The sequence below is a fragment of the Colias eurytheme genome, chromosome 22, assembly GCF_061535395.1.
Source record: "Colias eurytheme isolate Ceu_HAF_F1 chromosome 22, ilColEury1 Martin Lab GWU primary, whole genome shotgun sequence".
NCBI classification, from domain to species: Eukaryota; Metazoa; Arthropoda; class Insecta; order Lepidoptera; family Pieridae; genus Colias; species Colias eurytheme.
This window is the reverse complement of record NC_143001.1, coordinates 3,975,521-3,988,048: the sequence shown is the minus strand read 5'-3', so window position 1 is coordinate 3,988,048 and position 12,528 is coordinate 3,975,521. Positions and strand designations below refer to the sequence as shown.

Genomic DNA, 12,528 nt, shown 5'->3' with positions numbered 1-12,528 from the left:
TATTGTGATAAACCATTAGTTGCCTTATTAGGGTTTCGTTAAAGGTGGTTTTAGCATGTGGTATTTATGGTACATGATTAGTTGTCAAGTGGTGTACCGCCTACATGTGCGTGGGCGCCGAGGAAACCGCAAGGCATGGATAGTGGTAATGTTTTGGTGATAGGTTGTGCGGATTGAGAAATATAAGAATAATAAATAGTGATATATCTCGTAGTAATAAAAAATCTGTCTAATAGGTATATCTGAAAGCAAGACCAGTATTTTTAGCTCGTAGAGTGAATTTTGTAATTATTTTTGCAGGTACGTTATACATATCTTATAAAGTTTACAATAATATTATAATAATAAATTACTCCTAAATTAATTATTAATGTCTAATGTAGAGTTTCCGTCTTTTTAATACATACCTAATTATTATATTATTTTTAACATTAATTTTATATTGTACAACTACATGAATGAACGTTTAGACATCTATTAATGATAGATGCCTTAATCTCTATACAGCCTTTTAAAATCCGCTTCCGCCAAAGCCTATAAATGCGTCCAGCCTTATGCGATATTAATTTATCGGACATTATTAGACGTATGACAAGTTTTATATGAAAATGGTGATAAAATTTAAAATTTAGAATCTATTGTAAAGTTAAATTTTAATGGCCATTTTCGTATAATATCGGCTCTTGTGAAACAGGTTTTAGTAAACGATTGAAATGAGAATGAATTTAACGTTTCATTTTGTATTCTACAACAAATAACAATGCTTGCAATCTGGTTTGGAAACAAATACATTTTATAACATAATATAATTCGCATAATGAACTCTGTGAAGGTTATTTTTTGTATTAAAAAAAAATAAAGATAAGCAAAATATAGAGCCAGTAAGCATAGATTAAGAATCCATTTAGGTTTTCACAAAATAATATATAGGTAAGTCGTATAGGTACTACACATTTCAATGTTTTGCAATAAGTAGCATCTCTAGAGCAAGAAATAATAAAAATATAAGATAGAATTGGCTAATTTTATGTTCATATTATAAGCATCATTAAAAATCTTATTTCACACAAGAAAACAATGAAAGTGTGACCTCAAAAGACGAAAAGTCCAGTTCCAATATTCACCACTCATGCTCTAGTCTTGTCAAAAATGCGGAACGAATATGGCTCTCATTGATCCGTCCATTCATGCGGCGTAGGCACACGCCCGATTGTTGCGTCGTGAGTGGGCGGTTTTAAAGCCAGTATGGGTATAGCGCCAAAAGTGTTCATGGATATTAATTGTTATAGAGTTTACACGCACAATCCGTGTGGTCTAATCTTTAAGATGCATATTGCATACATCTTTATAACGCTATATGGACCTACTAGCTTTTCGCCTGACTTCCCTTACTCATACTTTACATAGAGGGATATCTATAGAATTTTCCTATTGAGAAATATTTCACCTATTCACAAATATTGTTCATATATGTATATAAGCAGGGGAAGACCAGAAGTTATCTAATTTAATAATTATGCGATGTAAATTAAATGAGATTCCTCATTCCTAATTTTTTTATGACAAGTACAAAACTGCTTGACTTCTGATAAAATCTTGCACTTACGAAGAACTATCGAACTATCTTAATTCAAAAAGCTCTACACTATTTGAACTCAATGTTGACCACATTGCAAGCCAAACAACTGTTCAGCGACTTGTCACTTGCAACTGTGATTATGGTAAAAGGCGAGTGACTGTCACCTTTCATACAACGCCCTTATTGCCCAGCTAAAAGTGTCAAAGTGTCATAATTATAAATTAATCAGCATACAACAGATGTGAACCGACGTTAACTTTTGATATTTCAACAGCGCCGCCCACACCACCCTTCGGTATTTCGGAACGTACTAATAGATGCATTAATATATTCATTAGGAATTAATCTCTGTTAGGTATATCATTTGTTGTTTATATAAGCTAATGACTGCTATTGATGTTAGAGACATAGAAAGAATCCGTTCGATATATGAATTGGTTTTAATGAAGACTCTTTTTCTAACGTTAACACTTGATTTACTTATTCGTTTCTAATGAAAATGAACAATAAATTAAATACAACAATCTAATTAGGAAATTAGGCCTCATTTAAAATATTTTATGTTCCCTTCCTTATTTTAAGATATATCTACTCATACATACTCAATACTCATCACTAATCACATATTCAATGCAAATTGCAATCTATAAATATTTTAAAGAATTCTTTAAAATATTTTGATTTAAGTATATTCTATAAAAAGGACAATATTTTCTATGACATCATACAAAATTAGGACTCTCTTTGTCACCTGCACTTCTCTTTTCCTATATTTGTTTAACTTTCTATCTAAGAATGTAACATTTATTTTCAATAAATATCTTATCTTCCGAAGAATCTTTTCTTCGATCATTGACAAATCACGTGGTATTTCCGATTTGGACATTTAAAGCAACTGTTTAACATTACTACTAATTTAGGAATTCCTAACAAATACCATTGATTGAGAGATTCTCGATTTAATCGTCCAAACTCCGTTATTTTTGTTTAATTGTGTCAACTCATTAATACTAGTTAACCAGTTAATGTAATTTAAGAGACTGATCAAGCGCGAGTCGGTTTTTAGGGTTCAGTAAAAAATAAAATTATGCTGGAATTTCCATCTATTATCTCTTGCTATCATACCTATCATACTTTATACATTTTTACATACACGATCTGAAAAATCTTAATTTAACTAAAAAACTTTACATTCACCAGTATCGTAACAATTACAACTAATACATTTAGATCATAGCAATTAGATAACATCAAATTCCAATCAACAAATACTAAAAGAAACCCAGTCTCACAATATATCATTGAGCGTGGGTTTCAACCCAGTACCATCGATCATATGAAGCAAACTCTGTGGGTGTTTCTTGTAATAAGCCTACTTTATATTATTAACTGACAATTAGAATGATAGTAAAGTTCTCTGTCCCTTTTCTTAGATGTGTGGGAACCGCTGGGTAATTTCGAAATTTATTTCTGTTTTTATTGGCAATTGTATTATCTTCTAATTATATACGTAAGTAGTGTATGTTCTATTGATTTTATTTTTAAGCTAGTTTATCTGTTTATATTAGAATGACGGGAAAAATCAAAATTCTCACACGTTGAAGTGAAGCTTTATGAAATTCCGTAGATCGAACCTAAAAGAGAAATCATTTCCACCGTTTTTTGTATTCAAGGTATTGATTCTAGTAAAAGGTAAAAGCGAATAAGAACTATTATCAATATTTCAATGAAGCGGTAGGACAACTGTAATAATGGTCAGCTTTTAAGGCTAGTATATTTACGATTACGTTATATTAGTTTAATTCAATTGTTTAAAACATTGTGGTTGCTTATCATATCCTCAATATCCATTTTAAACAGACTTTCAAAAAAACGACACTTTGCTTCCTAATTCACAGTATTTTTAATGATTTTCAAAAATTAATTTTATATCTTTACATATTTACTCATTGCTAATCGATGAAAGTGATAAGTTACAACGCTAGGAAGAAAAAAACACTAATTAAAAAACAAGTTTTGTTACGGTTAAATCAGTAATAGATCTTGATTACCGTTTTATGTTAACAAGGCATATAATTAACGCGTGGCTTAATTAATAATATCTTCAAGCATACAAATCAAATATACGCTATATGTATATATTGAGATGTTATTATAAAAATAAGAACAGGTAATTGACCTACTAGCTAATAATATGTGTACTTCCTACTATATAAAGAACTCTTAACTAGTAAAGTAGGCAAGGGAATTAAAAATAAAATCTGTCCGTCGTCTACACAGCCCCCCTAGACAAGTGGCTTTCTATTAGCGTAAAGTTCAATAGAATAGATTATGAATGTATGAGATTGACGTAATCAATCGTCGTCGTCGTCGTAATCAAACGTCAATCTCATACATTCATAATCTATTCTATTGAACTTTACCCTAATAGAAAGCCACTTGTCTAGGGGGGCTGGTCGTCTATCGTCTATTGGGTTTTATAAACATTAAAGCGCATCACACACGGTGAAGATAATGTAAAATATATTATATTATCTTAGAGCATATTTTCGATTATCATCATTATTATAATTGACAATTAAAATAAATAACAATTGTATCGCTAGCGTATCTTAATCGTGTGTGATACCTTAACATACTGTAATATTTTATATTAGAGAATCTTAATATAAAATATTATAGTATCTTCACCGTGTGTGATGCGCTTAATTCGTGTTTACACCACAGAATATGTTAGTGTTATTTTCAAAATACCTATACAAAAAATTTCAGTCTATACTCAATCCCAAAGTCACAAACGAGCCTCATTCATTAAAACGCTGCCTCAAAAGTAGGTTAGATAATTCATAATAGATTAGCATACACATGGAATTGCATCCATCCCATATCGATGCATATTAGTTATCAACTTGTGATTTCCATAAACCACTATCAATTTACATTAGCAGGTGCCTGCTCGTCTCGTTTCCTATGGAATTCTCTCACAACACTCTTCCCATATTTTATCCATTGCTATACGAATAACTGCATAATATCAATCTTGCTTATAATTATGGAACTGTTATGTGGCCCTTTGGTCGTCGAAAGTTTTAAACTTTCTAATTTTACAAGGTTTGCTTGTTGATTTTTTTAATTTTTTATTGAATTAGTGACTGGTACAGGCTTTTCTTTGGCGAATAGAATATGTATATATTTATGATACACAAAGTTCATGCCTATTTTATAAGTTATCTAGATTTTAAACTATTTCGTATTATACAAGTAATCTTGGAATGAATACCTTCCAATCCAATAGATAATATGTACATTCTGAAATAAACTTTTTTTGATAAGTCAAGGAATCGATTACAAAACATGTAATCGATTTCTTTGTTTTTAATTTTTATGTAAAGCTGCTATAAAAGTATCCATTATCCAGAATTCACAACAAAATAAATATTACAATAAGCGATCAAAACAACGTAGAAATAACGTGAAAAACACAGCTATTTCCTGTTAAAGTACTCATAGAAAAAAACAGTTACTGAACAATAAGTATAGTTTGCCTTTTGACCGCTGGCCCTATTCTTGGGACAATGGGGAACACAACACTGCAACTGACCTATATGGCCAGCAGACATCGCAAACCTTTGGCTAATAAACATTTTTTTTCATTGAAGTGAAACATCTTTAGGCGCGTTGAGAGTAAAGTTTCAAGGTCTAGGTATAATAAAATAAATGTCTATAATCTTTAATTAGATATAAACTTATTCTATATCTATTTTCTTACAAAAAATATTTACCTAGTAATAGACAATAGTTTTCGGAACTAAATAAAAAATAAAATGATAGTAAAGCTCAGAACTTTCGTCTATTAAACTATTTTCGATCACAACAATATTGTCTTTTGTTATAGAAATAAACATAGTCTAATTATGTTTTTATCCAAACATAGACTATTAAATTAAGACGTACTTAATTGTTTTTTTTACATTCAAATGTTACATATTCCTAATTATTTTAATTCACTTCTTTAAGCTTATGAAGTAGGTTTAGAACCTCTGATTTCAGGTGCACATTTATAGAAACAAATAAAAACACCCTTTTTTAACTTAACATGTACGTACTATTTATTACAGCCTTAATATATGCACATAATTTGTATTAAGAATATAAAACAAATTGTACATTTTTTGCAAAAAAAAAAATATTTGGATTATTTTGACAATTTATTTATTTAAATTGATAAATAAACTTGATAGAAGCATATATATTATATTACTAGATTTCCACCCGCGGCTTCGCCCGCGTTTTCAAAGGGAAACCCGCATAGTTCCCGTTCCCGTGGGATTTCCGGGATAAAACCTATCCTATGTGTTAATCCAAGTTACCCTCTATATGTGTGCTAAATTTCATTATTATCGGTTCAATAGTTTTTACGTGAAAGAGATACAAACATCCATACATCCATACATCCATACTTACAAACTTTCGCCTTTATAATAGTATTAAGATACGCTATATTATGTAGCTACTTTTATCTTATAGTATTAATTTTTACGCCTAGGTTAATTTACTTTCCTTCCTACAACAAGAAGTTACAACTACAAGCAAAAGTATTAATTACGCTATCATATTTTACAAACGACTGATTTCACATATTCAGCAAGTCTACCTATGTACGACAGGCGCCAGCCACGCATGTCAAAGTATATGTACCTGAATCTACTATCTATTTAGATGTAGTACCTACTACCTATTTAGATGTAGGATGGATGTAGGTATAGGTGCCATAACCTGGCAAATATTTATCTGCTAGGACTAGCTATATCTTAGATTTATAAAAATTAAAAAAAAATCGTGTGTGCGGAGCAGACGTGTCAGAAGTGAAACTTCTTTGGCATGATTCAAAGATACCAAAATCGTCGCCTTACTCCATGACGTGGCGGTATTGCCATGGCGCGACATTGAAATTTTACTCTCAAGAGGTTTCACTTCAATAGTTAACTTTAACAACCTATTCTCAGAATTACCAAAATAATATAGGTAACCACAGTTCACTCTAAATAAATGTCACAGATTAAGGCGTGAATCGGGTAGAATGACCTTTTAATACCGAAAATTAACTCTAGTTATAACCGTTTTTCTTCTTAGATTCTTAATGTACATATCTAAAAAAAATGTATATTAAAGTTTCGAATATGATAAAGGGCATGGTTGTTTTAATTTGTTTATTTTACAATCAGGTTTTTTGGAAAAAAATCATGAACTGAGGTAGATTTTTTGCCTTTAAACCAAAACGCTAAGTCAATATAACGTCAATTATGGTAGTATTTTTACAGTGTGTTTATGATATTGAAACACAGGGCATGGTTGTTTTAAATTTTGATTCCATACCCAAATATCATTTTAAATAATTTTTATACGTACTTTTACTACGGTAGCTTCGCGCCGGTCCCCCGATCCCGCCTTGTAAATCGTCGTCAAGGTCGCTAGCCCCTATTAACGCCTTAAGAGCCCCTTATACTGAAAGTTTAGGCATTTTAGGCACTGAGACGGCTCGCGCCCGCGTTGCGCAGGAGCCGGCGCGACATGAACTCCGGTGACCTAAGAAGGCGGGCGATTACGACACAGTATAAATAAATCAGTAGTTCGATTTTATTTGCTATCGTAGGAATGTGTGATAAATAAATTTACTACTTATCCTATACCATTAAACGAGCAATATTTGCATATTTATATATTTGTTTGTATATATACAGTGTGGAAATTTTCGATGTGCCCTGAATGGAAAGTACTTGAAATACTAGCAAAGCAAATTTTTCAGAAAGGAAACATTCCTTTTTCAAATTTTATTTTATTATTCAAATCGATAGAAACAATATAAAAGATAATTTATTGTTAATTTCTCGTAAAAATATTTGCTCTTAGAAATAAAAATATCATGGAATCGAACATTTTTATTGTGGCATCAACATCATATGTAAACATAAAGAACGCTACTGGTTTTTTGGTCTATTTCATAAATACATTTAAAATTTAAAATGAAACTCTCGTTCTGGATAGGTACATTAATTTATTTTCTTCTGAAAATATTGGTAATAATAATTAAAAGTAAAACAAATAAAAAAGGCAAAATAATCAATTAATGAATATTATTGTATACAATATCGAACCTTTTTAAGAAATGTATAAAATACTTTTTTATGAATTATTAATTATTATTATCATACATAATATTATGTTACCGGCAATATATTAAACCCTTCTTAGTAAATGTATGTTATTCCGAGAAACGGTCGGAATGATATAAATTATATTCGTCACATCTTTAAATCTGAACTTTCCTTCAGTAGCAAGCACATTTGCAAATGTCGGTGGTTTTTGGGGAAGCGATTATCCAATATGAGGTCAAAACTAAAATCCAAGATGGCGCCGACGAAAATTTGAAATGTTTTCGTCATGGGTGTCATTTTCAAAGAGTTGGAGTAGCTATTAATCAATATGAGGTCAAATCTAAAATCCAAAATGGCGCCGACGAAAATTTGACATCATGTCGTCACGGGTGTCATTTTAATGGTTTTAGGGGTAGCTATTAACCAATATGAGGTCAAAACTAAAATCCAAGATGGCGCTGACGAAAATTTGATATCTTTTCGTGATGGGTGTCTTTTTCATGGTTTTTGGGGTATCTATTAACCAATATGAGGTCAAAACTAAAATCCAAGATGGCGCCGACGAAAAATTTGAAATCTTTTCGTTATGGGTGTCATTTTCATAGTTTTTGGGGTAGCTATTAACCAATACGAGGTCAAAACTAAAATCCAAGATGGCGCTGACGAAAATTTTACATATTTTCGTCATGGGTGTCTATTTCATGGTTTTTGGGGTAGCTATTTACCAATATGAGGTCAAAACTAAAATCCAAGATGGCGCCGACGAAAAATTTGACATCTTTTCGTCACGGGTGTCATTTTAAAGGTTGTTGAGATTGGATTATAGTTTTGACCTCATATTCACTAATAGCCTGCAAAAACCATGAAAATGACACCCATGACGAATAGATGTAAAATTTTCGTCGGCGCGATCTTGGATTATAGTTTTGACCTCATATTCGTTAATAGCTTGCCCAAAAACCATGAAAATGACACCCATCACGAAAATAAGTCAAATTTTCGTCAGTGCCATCTTGGATTATAGTTTTGACCTAATATTCGTTAATAGCTACCCCAAAAACCATGAAAATGACATCCATGACGAGAAGATGTCAAATTTTTTGTCGGCGCCATCTTGGATTTTAGTTTTGACCTCATATTGGTTAATAGCTACCCCAAAAACCATGAAAATGACACCCATGACGAAAAGATGTCAAATTTTTCGTCGGCGCCATCTTGGATTTTAGTTTTGACCTCATATTGGTTAATAGCTACCCCAAAAACCATGAAAATGACATCCATGACGAAAAGATGTAAAATTTTCGTCGGCGCCATCTTGGATTTTAGTTTTGACCTCATATTCGTTAATAGCTTGCCCAAAAACCATGAAAATGACACCCATCACGAAAATAAGTCAAATTTTCGTCAGTGCCATCTTGGATTATAGTTTTGACCTAATATTCGTTAATAGCTACCCCAAAAACCATGAAAATGACATCCATGACGAGAAGATGTCAAATTTTTTGTCGGCGCCATCTTGGATTTTAGTTTTGACCTCATATTGGTTAATAGCTACCCCAAAAACCATGAAAATGACACCCATGACGAAAAGATGTCAAATTTTTCGTCGGCGCCATCTTGGATTTTAGTTTTGACCTCATATTGGTTAATAGCTACCCCAAAAACCATGAAAATGACACCCATGACGAAAAGATGTAAAATTTTCGTCGGCGCCATCTTGGATTTTAGTTTTGACCTCATATTGGTTAATAGCTACCCCAAAAACCATGAAAATGACACCCATGACGAAAAGATGTAAAATTGTCGTCGGCGCCATCTTGGATTGTTGTTTCATAAAAATAATAATTGTCATACTCATACAGATGAACCAATATCATAATAGTCTTCCTACTAGTACTTCAAAACTTTGCCGCTATTCCTATTCAACAACCCATAATATAGAGGATCTCAGGCAAGGTAATTTTTAAAACATAATAATTTTAAATTACAAATAAACATTTTTTTCTTTCTTTCTTTCTTTCTGGTAATTGTAATATGAAACTTGTGTTGATTTGAAGAATAAAATGGAAAATTTTATTTTTTTACATTTTTAGTTCTTTTGATTCCCGGTCGAAGAATATGAATTTTTGAAAATCTTTGAATGCAGTTCTATTTCTTTTTAAAAATAAAGGAATGTTTCCTTTCAGCAAAATTTGCTATCTCCAGTATTTCTAGTACTTTCACCCAGGGCCCATCGAAAATTTCCACACTGTATTTAGTATTTACAAACAAAATATATAAATATGCAAATATTGCTCGTTTAATAGTATAGAATAAGAAGTTAATTTATTTACACCAACAATCCTAGGATAGGTAATAAAATCAAACTACTGATTTATTTATACCGTGACGTGCTCGCCGTTTTACTCGCCGCTCGGTTCTAATACGCGAGCGGCGACTACAACGTGGTCGGGAGCAAAACTAGCACAGGTCCTCCTTCGATGACGTCCGGCTGGACTCTGGCGGCACTGACGTGGTGCGCGCGAGTCGCATTTTACGTATTATATTTTATATAGAAAAAAATAAGGGCTAAATTATAAATCTATCCAAAAATTTCCCTGTAAAACCTGATTAGTAAATGAAATGTAAAATTTTCATAAACATAGCGTTCCCCTAATTCTCATAAAACTGATTATGCTTTCAAAATCGATGTTACTTCTGATTTTTTTTTGATCGAGTTAAATGTTTAATATTGTGTTTTTATCCAAAAAAGTCACTAGATCAAACGTTTATCTGTGCTATATATTTTTTTAGGATTTTAAATATGATGATTTCTATCCAAAAACCATGATTTAGAAACATACATTTTGAACAAGGGCGCCTTAAATAATAACACTACACAGTGCCAGTACCTATTTACAGAAAATAAACTGTTATTTAAATAAAATAACACTGAGCCATCTTCATAAATATTTCTTCTTTGTTTCTTCACAGAAGCAAGAATTTCCTACAAAAATACATCATAATATTTCTGCAATATTTCAACACTCGATATTATTTTAATCATTTCCTAGTACATTCGCTAATAATTACTTAAGTACAGTCAGCAAAATGTGTCGTTTCCGATTCCCCAAGCCAACCTTTCATTTACTCTGTTAAATTATGTGACTCAAAGCTTTTTGTCAACCGACTCTTCTGTAAAGGGAGTAATATGAAAATTAGCAACGTAATATTGCTAGTGTATTTTGAACCGTATGTGTATCAGTATAAGAGTTTTAATATTATTCAAAGTGGCTGCATTATTTCGAAATGTCGCGACATTATGTCTACGCTCACCCACGCGTCCATTCAAATATTTTGTGCTTGTGTGCAATAAACTAGAATGATTACTATGAACAGCATGTATTTTGTTGTTTTAATGTATTCGTATATTTTTTCATTACCGTCTACTAAATAATTCTAATATTACGTAATCCTAACTTTATTTGCGTTTATCCTCTTTAATAAACTACCCACGTCTTTTAACTACAACATTTACGTCATGTGTGGAGAAAAATATAAATTCGATTCAATATTTTTATTTATGACAGAAAATAAAGGTCATATTTTATGACGGTTCGTCATACAGATAACAGAAATAAATATAAGTTTTAAAAATATACTAAAACTTTTCTGATTATTTGGAAGTGAAATATTTTGATTTATGAATTGAACAAAATTTGTTATAATTTACATAATGTTATGCAGTAAGTACCTACATAAATATAAATCATTATTTGTATAAATAACTTTGACAAAACTATAAAATATTGATTTCCATGACAAATAAAATGTCCCTATTTTCAATAGATGTATTCAAAGTGCTATTCCATTAATGCCGTTTATTATTTTATCCCATACGAGATATTTTAGTACCGTAATAAAATTAGGTTTAACCATTTCCTCTCACACAGACGTAGGCTGCATGTGGGCGACTCTAGACCTTATGTTCTAGAGAGGCTGCAAATAAATGACCGTCATTTACTGTTGGCCCAACAAATAAAGTATTACACTCACCTTTCCAGTCTAATGATCGCGCATTGTCAACAAATTGGCGCCCACCGAACCGCTGACACCAGCCACAACACTATTCATGACATCACTTACACTCCATTCATAAACTTTGATCACCCCTTCATAGACAACACTATAAATCCAAAATCCAATACCAAATTCGAACTGTGACGCTCACCAGCGAGCCGGTTTGTTATCGATTCTATTTTCGAATTTAACTTTTTAATTTTATAATCTATATCAACGCACGGTGACGTTCGCCGCGCGCGCACGTTTGAACGCAGAAGCCTCGAATCGCCCCCGCGATTTCGCTGCGTGGGCGCTTACCGGCGCAGCCTCCCAAAGTAAATTTGCGTAATAAATTTGAATAATAAAACACCTTCGATGATAATACCTATAGAACGGTTACTCGTCCCCGTAAAGACGACCGGCGACAGCAGGGGACCGCATGGAAATGGCGAGCTTTCTTTATATGCTCATGTTAGAATTTTAAATGAGTATCGAATAATGCATCGGACATAAAAAGCTATCGGCGGCTAACAATATTATGTGAGCTGGTGCGTTGGGAAGCCAGTTGTCGAGGAGAGCCATGTATGGTGAAACGAGTTCGTCTGCAGTCCCACACGTTTCGACTTTTTGTCGTTCGCCCAGGCAAGTGCTAGGGCCATCTTCGGCCGGTGTAAGTTGAAATACCTCGTCCTTGAGGTGCATAGGAATTGGTGATAGGGGTGGGATACAATAGGGGTTATCGGGTGTCTAGTT

The 12,528-nt window shown here is 32.4% G+C and overlaps 1 protein-coding gene across 1 annotated transcript in view; it reads right to left on the bottom strand.

The window, feature by feature from the left end:
• The window catches only part of LOC149898635 (uncharacterized), a 69,490-nt gene extending 57,290 nt beyond the window's left edge, over positions 1–12,200 (bottom strand). Inside the window, exon 1 of the mRNA XM_090115001.1 lies at positions 11,770–12,200. The gene's annotated coding sequence lies outside the window, so the exon portion shown is untranslated. The remainder of the gene's footprint in view (positions 1–11,769) is intronic.
• Positions 12,201–12,528: the final 328 nt, after the last annotated feature.